The sequence below is a fragment of the Myotis daubentonii genome, chromosome 13 (genome assembly GCF_963259705.1).
Source record: "Myotis daubentonii chromosome 13, mMyoDau2.1, whole genome shotgun sequence".
NCBI lineage: Eukaryota > Metazoa > Chordata > Mammalia > Chiroptera > Vespertilionidae > Myotis > Myotis daubentonii.
Window position 1 is genome coordinate 52,199,451 of NC_081852.1, and position 17,479 is coordinate 52,216,929.

The following is a 17,479-nucleotide window of genomic DNA, read 5'->3' on the forward strand; positions in this document are numbered from 1 at the left end:
CAGCTGCCCTCCCAGCCCTGAGGCTCCTCTCAAGCCTGTGCATGGCTCATGCAGCACCCTATCAGCTCCTACCCACTGCCCAGCCTGCTCACCAGTGGGGCCAGCACACAGCCCTCTCTTCACCCAGCCGGCTGCTGAGTGGCGTTGAGGGCAAATGGGAAGTCACTGAGGGCCATGCCTCTGGCCCAGCCCCCCCTCCCGCTCCTGACGCAGCGCACATGCTCTGTCCAGGCTTTGTCCAAGGTTCTGGCAATGGCCTGGAGAGACCCCACTGCCCCACAACACCACAGCCCCCACCCCTGCCCTCTTCCCCAGGGCTTGGCGTCTGGGTGTCCATCCAGGAAGTTTATCCTTCCTCCTCGGGCAACCTGGCCTTGGCCAGGGAGCATCCCCAAGTGTGATTTCCGTCCAGCTCTGTCCCATGACTCCTGTGCCATGGAAACGCCACGCTCTGCTCCTCTCCCACCCCTGGCGCCACCTCAAGGCCACTTCCCACGCGACCTTCCGGCTCCTGAGATCAGAGTTATTCCCACAGGGCTGGGCCCGGCCACCCCCTTTTCTCCCATCCTCCCCCTCCCCTCTGTCCCTCCCACTCTCCCTGAAAAGAAGGCTGTCACCAGGCCCTCCCCCCATTGATTAACAGCCCAGCTTTCACTGATAATTCCACCCAAGGGCCGCAGCCCAAAGCTTTGAGTAAACATAGTGATTTTCCTTAAATAAACATCCTCCCCACAAAGTAACGTGGGTGACCTGGCCAGCTGACCCCGCAACTGTTTTCACCTCTGTGTTCTGGTTCTCCCTGCTCTCCCCCCATCACGTGTGTGTGGGAACAGCTTGGAGATCCAGCCTCACTCTCCCGACCCCCTCTTCCTCGGAGGAAGCTCCGGCCCCACCTGCCACCTGCAAGCCCTCTCTGTCCTGTCCCCTGTCCGTCCAGAGGCTGACAGCTTCTGCTACCGCTGACCCTTCCAATGGCTCCCGCCACCCAACCCGACAAAGGGCCAAGGTAACAGGCCAGCCTCCTGCTGGGCGCCCTGCCATTTTCACCTGCTCTGCCTGGCAGTCCTCTTGGCGCTCTTGGACCTGGGAAGCCAAACGTTCCTACTCAGAGGGACCCTCAAGTGGGCCCTGCACCCTTGAGGTGGCCTTACTGAGCCCATCAATCAGACACTGTGACCTCTTATAACGCCGGATCCTTTGGAATATTAATTTTTTCTTTTTTCTCTTTATGGCATCTCCTTTTTCTTCCTCCCATTCAAGCAGGAGTAGTCTGATAGTCTTGCTGGGTCTTTGCTCAAAAATTGAGGACATACTTACCTGATTGTGAAGGTGGTTTTCCCAGGTGAGTCTTATCCCTTGCACTCGGATGTGCTGACCCCTGCAATTTCCCTAAATGTGGGAAACTCTATTGCATAATCTGTGGCAGGGGGGCCTGCGTTCATGCTCACCCCTGAAGAAAATTTGAGGACCATTTGGGGAGTTTACAGAAGAGCTAAAGGAAGTGGTTTACAAATGTCCATCCCCTACATCAACTGCTCTGAGACCAGAACGTGATTCTTTCGGCAGGAGATGGGAGGCCTCTGCAGCAGGAGCCCGCCCTGCTTCTGGGAAGGGTGTGTAGAGACAAGAAGACGCTGGGAGGCGTGGCTCCCATGGTGCATCAGGCATGGGAACATCCGCACTGGGTTCCTGGCCTAGCACAGAGGCAGGGAGAGGATGGGGACAAAGGCATCTCCATACTAAACTATGGGAACTGGTGGCTGACCTCGAGTTTTGACCAAGTATAGGACCCGGGAGCATCTCACAGAACTTTTGTGCAGCCTGGAGGAATGGGGCTCACAGTGAGAAATGACTAATAAAACATGACTCTGAGTTTAGGCACCAAGATTTATGCCCATAGCGACCAGAGGACTGGAGGTGACCAGAGTACAACACACTATTTCCTGTCTTTGAGAGCAGCCTCTGCGCATGCTGCTCCCTCTGCTTAGAAAGCCCTTCCTTCCCACAGTCTGATGAACCCCACTGTCCTTTAAATCCAGGCTCGGCTGGTGCCTCCTCTCTGGGAGGCCGCCCCACAGAGACATACCTGTCCGCACCCTGCTTCCCCTTCGGGGTGACACTTCTATCCTGTGATATACTTCTCTTTATTTGTTTTTATTGAGATATCATTCACATAACATAACATTCACACATTTTGTAGTGTATAATTTAGCATTTTTAGCATATTCACAAAACTGTGCATCATTATCTAATTCCAGAACATTTTCATCGCCCCCAAAATAAACCCCACGCCCATTAGCAGTCACTTTCCTTCCTCCTCTCTTCCTAGTCCCTGGCAACCACTAATCTATTCTCACTCTATATGGATTTGCCTATTCTGGGCAATTAATATAAAAGGAAACATACTATATTTGTCCTTTTGTGTCTGGCTTCTTTCACTTAGCGTAATGTTTTCAAGGTTCATCCACATTGTGATGTGTGCACATACTTCTATTTTTTCTTTTTTAAGATAACAATATACTTTATTGTTTGACCAATAAAGCTCTTTTTCAAGATAAGGTAGTTATTACGCAACAGAAAGACAATAGTTTCCAATTCAAAATGAATTACTCTAGATTTATTTAGCAAGTCTTATTTTTATAAACAAATTAGTATCAATTTTTAATGAACTTTATCTGTATTTCACACTTTATCATTGTTTTCTATTCAAGTGATGATTCAATCAATTTCCATATAGTTTTTCCCCCACTGCATGTAAAGATTGGTAACATTGCAAATAGGCATTAAAATGTGAATTCGCAAAATATGTTTATATTCTGAAGAGACCAGAATCTGTTTTGAACACATGCTTTTGGTTTTGTAAATATTAGTTCATCGTCACATTTTTCCATGCGTTTCTGTACTCACCTTTGTTTGCAATCTAGGGGCAGGAAATGATAGCAGAAGGCAGGAAAAGGAAAGTTCAAAGACTTTTTTTAAGGGCTCCATTTCCTAATAAAATGGATGACTTCCACTCTATCTATTTGGCCATCCAAGGAATAGAAAAATTAATAAATTCTCAGTATGATTATAAACCTCATGTAATGCCATTAAAGAGGTAGATTAACAGATTAAAGTGATAGATTCAAGTTCAAAGAATAAAAAGGCATCTTCATAGACAATCCTCTGATTTCTTAGAATGGAGAAGACCAGACGGAGCCCCGGGGACTCAGGGGATGAGAGGGTCCACTGAACCTAGTAATTGCAGCCTTGACCACTCAGGCACTTGAACCCACGGCTCGAGTGGGGGGTGGGATTTATTCTTCGTGGTTCTGGGGGCAGAGCTGGTATCAGGAAACAAATGGTGACTGTTACTCCCAGCTCTGGATCCGGTGGGACTCCCATTTGATAACAAGTGAGCCTCCAGGTTTATCTCAGACATTATCTGAGTGTAGCGGCAAGGACATTGGCCTATACCCACCGGGTTGTGACTGCTGTCTCGCTGGCTGGGACCCTGGGCAAGTCACGTGACCTCTCTGCCCGTAGGCCTCTTCATCTGTATTGAACAGGCACAAGGTATACTTTTTAAAAGTATATTATTATCAATTTCAGAGAGGAAGGGAGCAGGAGAGAGAGATAGAAACATCAATGATGAGAGAGAATCATCAATCGGCTGCCTCCTACACGCCCCTCACTGAGGATTGAGCCTGCAACCGGGGCATGTGCCCTGACCAGGAATCACATCGTGACCTCCTGGTTCACACGTCAACGCTCAACCACTAAGCCACGCCGGCCGGGCCAGGGTAGCATTTTCAAAGAGAATAATGGCCATTTTAACTTTAAAAAAGAAAGTAAGTATATAGCAGAGGGGGATAAGCGCTCTGGGGGTACCTGGGCTGGGCTGAGTGTTGAAGGCCCCGGGTGTCTGGTCAGTGTCTGGGAACGGGGGCTGTGTCAGGGCAGGGGCTCAGGGGTCCAGTGGAGAGATCACCCTCCAGTGGGCAACGCTGAGGCACATGCTGTGAGTTGGCTGAGAATGAGATTGGAGAGACTGGTAGCATCTGACTTTCCTTCCTGATGGGGTCCAGGGCAGGGGCAGCAAGTAGCACAGTGAAAAACAGGAGTGAACACAGGCTGGCTACACAGGCCTCCACACCCTATCCACTCCTCCATTTGCTCATTCAAAAAGCATTTGTACCCACCTGGCATGGCTCAGTGGTTGGGCATTAACCTAGGAACCAGGAGGCCACAGTTTGATTCCTGATCAGCGCACATGCCCGGGTTGCAGGCTCAATCCCCAGTGAGGGGCGTGCAGGAGGCAGCCAGTCGATGATTCTCTCTCATCATTGATGTTTCTATCTCTCTTTACTTCTCCCTTCATCTCTGAAATCAATAAAAATATTGGGGGGGGGACAAGCATTTGCTAGTGCCCACAACACTCCAGACCTATGTTAGATCGGGGACCCAGTGAGAACGGGATCTCCAGGAGACCACAAACTCAGGTTTGTGGTCCCACCACCTCCCTCTCTCAGACCAGCCCACTTGAAGGCCCCGGGCTCTGTGCCATTTTCCAGGGCAAATTACTCCCAGTTTCTGGACCTTTCCCTCATCTGTGGATAGTGACTGGACTTCCTCACAGGGTTGACTGAGGGAGGAACAACATGAGAGATGATGAGGGGGAAATATTCAGCATTCCCTGAGCACCAATAAATGCCAACCATTGTATTGGCTTTCATTTATATGTGTTTGCAACCTTAATAAATAAATAAGTAATAACTATTTCCTAAAGAACCTCTTCTACATGTGTACGAAGAAGAATTTATGCTGGATGGTCTAAATCAGTGATGGCGAACCTTTTGAGCTCGGCATGTCCAGCATTTTGAAAAACCCTAACTTAACTCTGGTGCCGTGTCACATATAGAAATTTTTTGATATTTGCAGCCATAGTAAAACAAAGATTTATATTTTTGATATTTATTTTATATACTTAAATGCCATTTAACAAAGAAAAATCAACCAAAAAAATGAGTTCGCGTGTCACCTCTGACACGCGTGTCATAGGTTCACCATCACTGGTCTAAATAGCCAAACAACTGAACACAACCTAAGTGTCCGAGGGTCAGGGAGTGATTAACACATAGTGCATAACTCCGGGCATTCTAAGACTTACTGCACAGCTGTTTCAAAGAAGGAGGTAGCTCATATGAACTGAAATGGAGAGATCTCTAAGAAATAGAATAAGTAAGTGTTAAGGGTAAGCTCTAAAATTGGTACAGAATGGTTCCATTTCTGTAAATCTAAAAAAAGATCTAGAAGAATTCACACCAAATGATTTTGCTGTGGTTACCCCCTGGGAGGGGATGTGGTTAAGGAGGGTGGTCTGAAGGGGGTTTCACTTTATCTGTAATGTTTAAATTCAAGAATACCTGCTATACTTCAGGTATCAAAAAAGATTTAAGGGGGTAGGTGGGTGGGTGAGAAGAGATCAACCAAAGAACTTGCATGCATATATGCATAACCCATGACACAGACAATAGTGTGGTGAAGGCATGGGCAGGGGGGACAGGAGGTGCTAGAAGGGATCAATGTGGGGGGAAAAAGGAGACACATGATACCTTCAACAATAGAGATTTTTTTAAATGATTATAAAAGAAATGACCCTTTTTCGCCTCTCTGAGCCTCAATTTATTTCTCTGCAAAACAAGGAAAATGGTCTCTGCACTGGGAGATGTTTAATGGTCCTTACCTCACTGTGGTAAGATATAAATAACATGAAATGTACTTATTTACCTCACCCATTTTCAAGTGTACTGTTCAGTGGTGTTACGTACATTCACATTGTTGTGCAACCATGACTGCTATCATCTCCAGAACTTTCTCACCATCCCAAACTGAAATAGCTGTGAGGGGGAGGCTGGGCAGCTCCGGTAAACCCCCAGCCCCAGCCCTCCCTGCAGGTCTGCTCACAGGAGTGGGCGTGTGTGCAGGGGGTTGGGATCCTGGGGTTTCCCTTCGATCTGTAAACTGGGGACAGGTGGGTGGGCTCAAAGGCAGGAAATTCTGAGTCAGGAAACCTGTGGGTGCGCCCACCTCCCTCTCTCAGCCTCACTAACTGCAGGTTAAATTCCAGACCCCACAGCTGTGGCATCAACAAAGCATCTATGGCTCCTTTGCACCCTGAGATCAGTCGTCACCTGTCAGTCCTCACCTTTCTTTGTTTCATGACGGTCTTTTTCTCTTTTCTGATTCTAAAATGAATACGCCTATTGCAAACTGACCTGAGTACAGACGGAGACAACTAAGTGGAGGCCACCAGCCTGTGATCGTGGCAGTCGCGGGTCATAGAATGCAGACCTTGTGCCAGGCACTAGGCTCCAGACCCCCGGGCCCTCCCTCCAGCACCACCCCTGCCCTTCACAGCGATGTGACCCCACCTGAGGACCAAAGACACTGGGCCTGGATGAAGGGCTGGGGCAAGCTGAGTGGGGCTCAGCTCCAGTTTTCTATTTCAGCCTCTGAGCTGTTTCTGTTCATATTTGGATTTGTCGTGCCTTAAGAATCATTGTTTTACATTTCAAAACTCCCCTTAGAAATGTGGGCTGGTTTGGGTATTTTAGGAATAAGAAGATATGCTATTTATAGCATCGTTTACTCATGAAATGATCGCATTGGGTGTTATTTAAAATTGTTTTAAAAAGGATCAGGCTCACGTTGTTGAGCGGCTGTCTGTTTGCTTCCGCCGCCCCACCCCCCACCCCCCCCCCCCCCGCACAACCCCCCTGCCCTGCTGGGCTGCTCGGCCCTCTTCACTCGCCCCACAGAGCATCTCCGGAGGGCAGTTCAGCCAGGCTGTGCTCTTTCATATTCTGTACATGTGAAGTGTAGAGCGTCCTCACCTCACCACCTTCTGGAAAGGACCAAAAAGTTTAGGCTTCTGGGAAGGGTCCCCGGGTCTCTGGTGAAGTCCATTCTAACCTCAAGTCCAGACAAAACCCCAGAATCACCCCAAACCCTCAGTGCTGCACTGGCACCCCTGCCTGTCACCTGGGCTTGACATAGGGCTGAAGACACCTCACCTCCAAGACCGGAGATGAGACCATGTTTTCTTGTTACACAAATAATATATTATACTAGAGGCCCGGTGCACAAAATTCATGCATGCGTGGGGTCCCTAGGCCTGGCCGGTGATCAGGGATAATCAGGTTCCCCGCCTCCCCACCTCCCCACCTCCCCACTGCTTCCTTCCCTTGCCACCCGCATCTGCCACCACCCACCCCCGGTTCCCCATCCCAGCCCCAGGGACCTGGCCCCAATCTAGTGATAGGGGCCTGCCAACCTGGAGGAGGGACCAGGAGATTGACCAGCAGGCCCCACTGGTGATGGGGGCCTGCGGGCTGGGGGCAAGTCCTGAGTTGAGCATCTGCCTCCTGGTGGTCAGTGCACATCATAGCAACCAGTCCTTCCATTGTAACAGTGGCTTAGGCTTTTATATATATAGATAATTTATATAAATATTAACATGAATTTTATATACTATCTATACTAATAAAAGCCTACGTGGCTCTCACACCCTCATGTCATCACAAGATGGCCGCCCCCATGTGGTCACAAGATGGCCACCACAGGATGGCCAGGAGGGGAGGATAGTTGGGGGACATTGGGCCGGCAGGCAGGTGAGTGGTTAGGAGCCAGCAGTCCCAGATTGTGAGAGGGATGTCAGGCTGGGCTGAGGGACAACCCCTTCCCCCCGGCCCAGTGCACGAATTTCATGCACTGTGCCTCTAGTATATATATAAAATGTTAATATATAAAGTACTTATATACAAATATAGTTGTACATATGAAACTACGGAGAAACAAAACTGTTGAATTTTAAAATAAAATTCATTTGCAATCTCATGACCTAGAAAGAACCACTGTTAATACATATATTTTGCGATACGTACGTGTGTGCGCGCGCATGGGGGGGTGTGTGTTTAAACAAACAAAAAAATGAAATCATACTACATGTACTATTTTCTCTTTTTTCTCTTAACACTATGTTGTGAGCATCTAACTGGCTGTGTGACCTTGGTCAAGTTAACTAAACTCTCTGTGCCTCGATTTCCTCATATGTAAAATGGGGATGCTGTGAGGATTAAAGAAATTATGTGTAAAGCTCAGAACTGGGCCTGGTACATAGTGTTCCCTCAGTAAGTGTTAGTTATCATTACTTTTATTATTATGTCTTTTTTAAAAAAAATATGGAACACAAATTTGCATGTCATCCTTGCGCAGGGGCCATGCTAATCTTCTCTGTATTGCTCCAATTTTAGTATGTGTGCTGCCAAAGGGAGCACTATTACGTGTCATTCTTAACAGTTGCACAGAATTCCATTGTGTGGACCAATGGATTTGGTTCTGAACAGGTAATCTGCAATGTCTGGAGACATTTCTGGGTGTCACATTGGGGTAGGAGGTGCTATTGGCATCTGGTGGATGGAGGCCAGGAGGCTGCTAAACATCCTACAGTGCAGGACAGTCCCCCCAAAAACGTCGATCGGGCCAAGGTTGAGAAAACCTAGTCTAGACAGTTTCTGGTTTGCTTAACCAGCTCCCTGTTGTTGGATGTGTACTTTGGACTGGTCTTTCTTAGTCTACACCCCACTGCAGAGGATCTGTACAAGCATTGTGGCGCTTGAGGAGGGGATGGGAGCGGCTGTGCCTGTATCCAGCCGGGACATGGGCGGGAAGGCAGTCTGAGATGCGTGACCCTCAAGTCCCCGTGTACCTCCTGTGACCCTGCTAAGTATGATGTAAAGCACAGAGCTGGGTCGTGTCACTGGCGACAGACCACGGGGTTAACGACCCCACTGCCACTGAGGGGCAGCTCCCTGGAGATGTCTGGCTGAGATAAGGGACGGGAATAAAGGGCTGCTGTATATGACGCCTTTGGGTGACCTTTGGGGCATGGGGGATGTCTTCCTTTGTCTTGTCTGCGGACTAGAAACTAAAGCTTAAAACTTGCGATTGGACACCAAAACCCACATGTAAATCGTGCTTCCTTTGCTGTGAGACGAGCCCATAGTTCTCATGGAGAATATACAGGGGCTCCCCAGGCCCAGAGGGTCGGCGGGCAGAGAAGCCCTGGGTGCTGGCCTGTGGGAGCCAAGTCCCCTCCTCTGGGCTGTGCTCCCCGAGTCCCTCCTGAGGCCCCCAGCCTCTCCTGCTGGATGTGCTTCTACAGCACACGGACGCTTGCTCCCCACTCACCTGCAGCCCTCAGAGGCCCTCCTGGCCTGTATTCCCTCAGCCTTCTCCGCACCGGACACTGGTACAAAATGAACAACACAGACACGGCCCAGCCTTGCGCACAGAAACAAGTGGGTAAGCGCGTTAGGCTTACAGTGTCCGAATGGTGACCGTGGTGATGGAACTCAACTGGGATGACACGCCCGCCAGAGCACCAGGCAACTTCTCCGGGGAGAAGGCGTCTGGGCTGCAGCGGGTGATGAGGGGGGTCAGCGCGTGAAGATGGGGGGGGGAGGGGAAGGAGGGATTTCCAGCAGAGGGAACAGCAGTGCGAAGACCCTGCCGAGGGAATGAGTGTGTTGCATTGGAGGAAAGGACAGACACCTGTCAGCCTCTGAGATGCTCCCGCCCTCCTCGCTGCACCTCACACACCTACCTTTTCCTAAGAAGCAGGGCTGCCCAGTGGTTAGGTACCAGGGCTGCCTGGGCTCCGAGCCTGGGCGCGGGGATTTCCCTGTCCCTGCGAGAGGGGCAGTCCCCTACCCTCTCTTTTCTCGCCAATGGAGCTGCTAATAGTGTCTCTCTTCAAGATCGACTTAATAGCACTTGGCACAAGGCAAGCGCCCAATAAATGTTACTGTTATTTTATGGGCCATTGGGAAGCTTGCTGGAGCCAAGCCACAGCATATCGAGAGGAAATTTATTTCCTCACAGTTTCCCGCCACGGAACTCAGGAGGGGAGAGTCATTTGGCACCGCTCTGCCCAGCGGGCGGCAGCCCTGGCTGCCATGGTGGGGTTTCCGCTCTCAGAGGTAAGGCCCAGGGAACACACCTCCCAGGTCAGCCAGCCCCCCCATCAGGGCAGGAGGGGGAGGCCCTTCTCTCTGGGGTCCTCCTCTGGCTGAGGATGAAGGGATCATGAGGAGACGGGAGAAGCCGGGTCCAACACAGTCATGTCACTTTTCATTCCAGCGCCACATTCCCACACAGGTGAGAGGATCGGGGGGCCAGGTAAGGGGTGCGGTGCCGGGGAAGCCCCTCCTGACAGCACAGAGACCCCCCCCCCCCAGAGGCTCACTTTCCTCCCTTCCTCCCCGCCAGCGTGCATCCCCGCAGTGCCTGGTGTCAGCCTCTCCCTGGCGCCTCATAACTGCCCAGGTCCCCCTGTTTCTGGACAGGAAGCCCCTCCTGGCCTGCCTCTCTGACCTCCAGCCTCTCCTCTCCTCCCTTCCCGGCCTTCCTGCCTCCCCTCTGCCAGCCCCCCACCCCTGCCCCCAGCCTCGCACAAAGGCCCAGGCACTTTTCACCCCTTTCACAGTGGGGCCATTGCTCCAATTCTAATGTCCCCCAGGTCTGTGACAACAACGTCAGGGCACAGGCCTTGGAGCAAAGACACATCAGATCTGAAAGCGGCTGTCTGGAAGCGGGGATGGAAGTGTCTTCAGCACGTTTCCTTCTTTACAAAAGTGGTGACTGGGACCCAGGGGCTTTGTGCTGCCTAGGAGTTCGCAGCTTCCTTTGCTCTGAAAAGGCCGATGGGGAGGGGGGAGGAGCCCAGCGGGGCACACTCAACGCCCCCAGGCTGAGGTAGTGACTGGGAATTAACGGAGGACAGGTGAGCCCTGGGACAGGACCTCCTGCCCTTGGGCAGTCATGAGCACTGACCAAAGGCATGGCCTGACCTGGGCTGGACACACTTTGCCCATCCACTCAATGGGCGCACACTGGACACCCGCCTGTCACACCACCATGGGACATGCCCAAGCAACCCACGAGGCACGACATGCATGTGCACTCACACATCTAGCAGATGATTCACCCTTGTCCCTACATCCAACAATTACACGCCAACAGACTCACAAAGACAACAATATCCCCACCAACAGAGCCGCATCACATTTACACGCAACACAGCTCCCAAGGCAACAGGTCATCCCACTCACACCTCCCAGCACTTTCATTTCCGCCCACCAAGTGCACAGCCCCACCCTCCCCTACGGGCACCCACCGCTTTGGGGCTCGGCCCTGACCCGCACACACAGCAGATGGCTCTCACGATTTACACACAGCTGTGTCTGGTCAGACCCTTCCTCGCTCTCTCTTTCTCTCTCTCTCTCTCCCCCCTCTCCCTGGGAACTCCATTCTTAGATTCTCTGTGGTGGTGGCCGAGATGCGGGCACCCAGCTCCAGGCCTCCATCCTGCAGCTGAATGAAGGCTACAGAAGAGAGTTCCTCTTTCCCAGCAGCCCCAGGCGGAGCCCGGGCTTGGTTCTGATTTGCCAGGACCAGCTCTCATGCCCCCGTGGGGACCTGGAGGGTAGTTAAGCCCCAACGAAGCACATAAAGCTAGAGCTGGAGGCATGATTCGCCCAAAGAAAATAAGATCACTGTTACCAGAAGAAGGAAGAATGGACTCTGAACAGGCAAAAACAGTGCCCATGAAAACAGTGATTTTCAGTCTTCAGTGAGAGCACATTGAATCGTGTTAAAACGCAGATTCTGGTTCAGCAGGCCCGGGGGTAGGGGCTGAGAGACTACATTTCTGACTCGCTCCCCGGGGCCGCTGCTGTTCCCCTGGCCCACACCCTCCGAGTGGCAAGGGCCCTACTCAACCTAACATGCAACAGGGGACCAGGGTGCTGATGGAATTGGGCCCACCTTGGTCCTTCCTCCCTCCTGAGCCCCAACCGGGCCTCTTATGTTACTCTTCACCCCAACCGGGGCAAGCTGTTTTTCTTTTTCCTATTTTGCAGGTGAGAAAACAGAGGCTCAAATAAATTCTGTGACTTTCCCAAGTCACCCTTGTGGCAAGGAGTTGAGCTGGGCCCCCGATACCTGCCTGCTCCGAGGGACTGTAGAGCTCTCCTCAGCCAACCCCGCTTCTTACAGGGACATTGGGGGCAAGTCTGGCAGACAGAGCCCTCACCAGGACCCCTCCCACCCTTGGGACGGTGTTGAAGGGCTGCCAGGACGAGGAAAGAGAAGTGGCCCACCGTGTTACCGTCACATTTGCCAGGACTGGAAATTCCCAGGGCGCTGAACAGATGCTGTGTCAGCTGATGAGGGTTTTACAGCCACCGCAGACCCAGGTGACCTTCTGGTTGTGTTGTTTGTAAATCAAAGTTGGAAAGGGCAAAGGTCATCTGGGCTGCATTTCTCGCCCCACCCCCACCTCCATTATTATTAACCTTCTCTCCCTTATCAGTTTTCTCCTTTCTGCTCTCCAGTTGTTATCGGATCAGATGAAGTCTCACCCAAGGTGGTGCCGGGGTCCAACCCCAGCGGGTCCAGGGGTCCCCAAAGGTGTGGACGGAGTCGGCGAAGAAGGAATGACACGGAGACAGCGTTCAGTTGATCAGCAGCCTAGCCAGGATCTCCAGCCAAGTTCTGGTCTTGATCTCCAGAGAGGCTCTGCTTCGGATCTCCATCGAGGTTCTGTAGCCATGTGCCCTCGCTAGGTTCTCCAGCCAGGTTCTGTCCAGGCTCTCCAGTCAGGTTCAGTGTCCAGGTTCCAGTCAGGTTCTCCTGCCAATCTCTGTAGTCAGGTTCAGTCCAGGATCCCTTGCCATGTTCTCCCGCTAGGCTCTGTCTCTAGGCTCCGAGGCCAGTCCCTCTCCAGGATCCTCCGGCATGCTCTCTCCAGCAAAGTTCTTCTGTCTCTAGGCTCCGTGTAGATTCTGTCTTCTTGATTCTGTTCTAAGTTCTGAGTTCTGAGTTCTGTCTCTCTGTCTGGTTCTGTGTTCTGAGTTCTGAGAGTTTCTGTCTTGTTACAACTGTATTTATACCAGTTGATTCAATCCTATCAATCTCTATTACAAAGGTTAGGGCGTTTCTTATCTCCATTCCAGGGAGAAAAGATTATGTAGTTTAAGCATGATTGTTCGTAGTTAAAGGGATTAATTACCCGCCTGGCACTTAGTTGAGGGGTTTTATTCCCTCCCTAACTTCAGGGGAAAATCCCTACCTGGGGAAAACAACCTTTCTCAGAGACCTTGGTTAAAACACATAGTGCCAAGAAGGTGAGCAAACATATTAAGAACAGTATGCCATATATGCCAGGTCCCTTGAAACAGCAAGCATGGACCGGCTCCCGGCAAATTCCCCCTTTTTTATTTTTTAAAAGCAGGCATTAAAAAGAAATACCTCAAACGCTCTCTTGTATCCATTTTAAGAGTAGGATTGGCGCTTTCTCCTATTACCTGAGTCCTGATCTATCACCCCAGGGAGAGCTTGCCAATCCTGCACTTTCCCAGGGTAGAAAGGCTGCAGTGGGGTTAAGGATAAGGCTCCTTGGGCCTACCTTCTCCCATGCCATTACATTTACCTTTCCTTCCTCAGAAAAGCATGGACATACTTCTTGTATAAAACGTTCTGTCTGACTGGGAGTAACCTTAATTCCTCTGCTAGCAAGCACATATGTTAAAAGATCAATACAGAGTCTTTTTTCTTTAGACTCAGTATGGCACATCTTCTTAATCTAAAGATCAATACAGAGTCTTCTTTCTTTGGACTCAGTATGGCACATCTTCTCAATCTAAGGATCAATACAGAGTCTTCTTTCTTTGGACTCAGTATGGCACATCTTCTCAATCTAAGTTCTGTACTATCCACCTTCTTACCCTACTTATCCTCTATAGGGGGGTCTGTAGCACCCTGGTGGAGTCCTATCCGTCCCGAGTGTGGGGTTCTCAATGCGGGGGGGCTTACCTAAGGGAATCCTGTTCCAGGGGTTCCCAAAGGTGTGGACGGAGTCGGCGAAGACTATCCACCCTCTTCCTACGGTGGAGTCCGATCCGTCCCGAGTGCGGGGCGCTTACCTAGGGGTCCCTGTTCGGGCGCCAGATGCCGGGGTCCAACCCCAGCGGGTCCAGGGGTCCCCAAAGGTGTGGACGGAGTCGGCGAAGAAGGAATGACACGGAGACAGCGTTCAGTTGATCAGCAGCCTAGCCAGGATCTCCAGCCAAGTTCTGGTCTTGATCTCCAGAGAGGCTCTGCTTCGGATCTCCATCGAGGTTCTGTAGCCATGTGCCCTCGCTAGGTTCTCCAGCCAGGTTCTGTCCAGGCTCTCCAGTCAGGTTCAGTGTCCAGGTTCCAGTCAGGTTCTCCTGCCAATCTCTGTAGTCAGGTTCAGTCCAGGATCCCTTGCCATGTTCTCCCGCTAGGCTCTGTCTCTAGGCTCCGAGGCCAGTCCCTCTCCAGGATCCTCCGGCATGCTCTCTCCAGCAAAGTTCTTCTGTCTCTAGGCTCCGTGTAGATTCTGTCTTCTTGATTCTGTTCTAAGTTCTGAGTTCTGAGTTCTGTCTCTCTGTCTGGTTCTGTGTTCTGAGTTCTGAGAGTTTCTGTCTTGTTACAACTGTATTTATACCAGTTGATTCAATCCTATCAATCTCTATTACAAAGGTTAGGGCGTTTCTTATCTCCATTCCAGGGAGAAAAGATTATGTAGTTTAAGCATGATTGTTCGTAGTTAAAGGGATTAATTACCCGCCTGGCACTTAGTTGAGGGGTTTTATTCCCTCCCTAACTTCAGGGGAAAATCCCTACCTGGGGAAAACAACCTTTCTCAGAGACCTTGGTTAAAACACATAGTGCCAAGAAGGTGAGCAAACATATTAAGAACAGTATGCCATATATGCCAGGTCCCTTGAAACAGCAAGCATGGACCGGCTCCCGGCAAGGTGGGGCCAGTCACACCTGGGCTCCGGAGGAAGAACTGTGGATGTCCCCGGCCCCTGCCGCTACCTCACAGGTGTGCAGCAGGCATTGCAAGTGATCTGAGGAGGAGCCCTTAGTGGGTCTACGGGCTGGCACCCACGGCAGATCACTAGGGTGATCCCAACACTGAGGAATGAGCTACAGGAGAGGGAGGGCGTTCCCCAGGGGTCATGGGTTGAATTGTACGCCCTCAACATTTATCGATTGAAGTCCTAACCCCCAGGACCTCAGAATGTGACTTTATTTGGAAATAGGGTCTTTGCAGATGAGGTTATATTGCAGTAGGATGGGCCCTAAATCCAATATAATGGTGACCTTTTATTTATTATTATTATTATTATTTTGCCGCAAAAAGCTTTATTGTTTCCATTTGGTCCAATGCAAGGGAGAGGAAGACTTCAGAATGGTTAAAAGGATTGCTAGTGGTTTCAGGAAGAGGCTCAGGCAAAAGCCAGATACCAGGGGAAGGCAAAAGGGGCCCTCAAAGGCCTCTGAGCTCCAAAGGCTCCTAGATGTACCTGAGGGCAAGCCTTTCAAAGAGACACTCACCCAGCCCAGCCCAGCCTGGGGGGCGGCCACGCTGAGGAGGTGAGTCAGGTGTGGCCCATCTTCTTGATGAGTTTCACCTGCTCACCCAGGAGTGGTTCTCCAGGAAGTCACAGAGCTGAGGGTCTGCGCGGGCAAAACCCAGGGCCTGCAGCTCAAACAGGACCTGGTTCAGGTTCTCCCAGGCCATGGCGGCTTCCGTGGCGTCCTGAGTTTTGCCCCATTCGTATTGGGACGGCTTCCGCACGTCCTGGACGAGCACTCGGCTGCTGCGCTGGTTTTGCATCTTTAAGAGACACTCAGCACCCTCACGCTTCGCTTCGCCAACGAGGGGAAGACGTGGCCCACGCCCTCCGGAGCCACATCGTCGAGGTGGACGTAGCAGCCCAGGGACAGGTAGGTGCAGACACCGCGGATGCAGGCTGGCCAGGCGTTGGTGACAGCCTCCCTCTGGGTGGAATAACGCTGACGAATTTGGGAGCTCATGGTTGCTCAGCAATGAGGAGTTAAGGTCCGCAAATGGCGTTGGCTGGCCTCAGAGGCTGAGATGCTGCCACAGGGGGTGACGTTCTGGAGGCTGGAAGTCTGGGGTCAGGATGTCACCTGGTCGGGTTCTTGCAGGTTGCAGACCACTGTCCACCATCTTCTGGTTCTGTCTTTGCCTGGTGCGAACAGCTGGTATCCTCTTAAGGGGGACCATTCGGACAGACAGGTGCACAGGGGGCACCAGGTGAGGAGGAAAGCAGAGATTGGGGGATGTGGCTGGAGTCAAAGAACATAAAAGATGGCCAGCAAACCCAGAGCTAGGTGACAGGCACAGGGCAGAGTCTCCTTTCCAGTCTCAGAAGGAGCCATCCTGCCAACACCTTCATTTCAAACTTCTAGCCTTTGGAATGTGAGACACATTTCCGTTGTTCAAGCCACTGAGTTTGTGGCACTCAGTTATGGCCACCCTAGGACACGAATACCCCATTGCTAGAGGAGTTCACCCTGAGGCCGACAGCCACGTGGCAGGATAAACAAGCCACCCCTGGAATTTAAAATTTTCAACTAGCCACATTAAAAAAAAAAGATGAAATTCATTTTAATAATATCTTTTATTTCACATAACTTATCCGGAATATCATAAGTAGTAAAAAGAATTGTTGAAATATTTTATATCCTTTTTTGTTTGTTTCATACAAAGTTTTTGAAATCTAGTGTGCTATTTTCCACTGATAGCACCGCTCAAGTGGGATTAGCCACATTCCAAGTGCTCAGTAGCCACTTCCTTCTCCCCTCTGTATCCATGTGGCTTCAGGCAATTTACTGAGCCTGTTAGATCCTCAGTTTCTTCACCTGTAAAATGGGTCACCACAGGGTTGGCATGAAGATGAAGTGCGAAGGATGCGCCTGTGCTTATCGGGTTTCTGACACAGGGTAAACCTATAACCAAGCACTGTTACTGTGGTGCAGGCCTGAGGGCATCAGACCAGATGTATAAGCCCATTCCCCGTTGAAGGATCATACAATCACCACAGTTCTCACTGGGCTCATATTGCACTCCCTCCACACTCAGACCCAGGCTCCCCATGGGAACCAACCTGAGTCTTCCTCCTCCAGGAAGTCTGCCTGAGCCCCAGACCCCATCTTAAATTCTCAGAGCACCCAGGGAGAGTCCCCCAACTTAATACTTAATTGTTCTGTTCATTGTGTAATACATGTGAGTGAGGTTTTGTGTCGCTTAAGGGCTGGGATATGCTTCTTCCTTTTCTCCTCCGGCCTCTGAGTTTGAGGTTCATGTCATCAGTCGGGCAGCAACCTTTATTGAGCACCTACCCCGTCGGCCATCTTCATCTGCCAGGCTTAGTGTAGGGGTCAGTGACCACGTGCAGATCGGTTTACCCAGGCACACCTCTCAGAAGCCCCCAGAGATGTGGTCTCCGGACTCTAAGACCCATGGCCCGGGCTAGAACAGCCATCCCTGTGGTCCAGCCCAGGGCAGTGGAGGTCTGAGAACCTCTCTGGA

General features: G+C 51.0%; 1 long non-coding RNA gene, 1 other non-coding gene and 1 pseudogene across 3 annotated transcripts in view; 2 read left to right on the forward strand and 1 right to left on the reverse strand.

Moving 5' to 3' along the window:
* Window positions 1-1,309: 1,309 nt before the first annotated feature.
* Window positions 1,310-1,453, forward strand: LOC132215028 (U1 spliceosomal RNA; annotated as a pseudogene).
* Window positions 1,454-8,216: 6,763 nt separating this feature from the next.
* On the reverse strand, window positions 8,217-8,318 carry LOC132215084 (U6 spliceosomal RNA). Its single transcript, XR_009448439.1, has one exon. It is a non-coding gene; the product is annotated as a U6 spliceosomal RNA (small nuclear RNA).
* A 1,611-nt stretch (window positions 8,319-9,929) lies between these two features.
* LOC132214326 (uncharacterized) overlaps window positions 9,930-17,479 on the forward strand; it is a 78,777-nt gene continuing 71,227 nt past the window's right edge. For both annotated transcript variants that reach the window (XR_009448262.1, XR_009448261.1), the window contains exons 1-4: window positions 9,930-10,022; window positions 12,100-12,299; window positions 12,438-12,469; window positions 14,889-15,867. This is a non-coding gene — a long non-coding RNA (uncharacterized LOC132214326). The remainder of the gene's footprint in view (window positions 10,023-12,099; window positions 12,300-12,437; window positions 12,470-14,888; window positions 15,868-17,479) is intronic.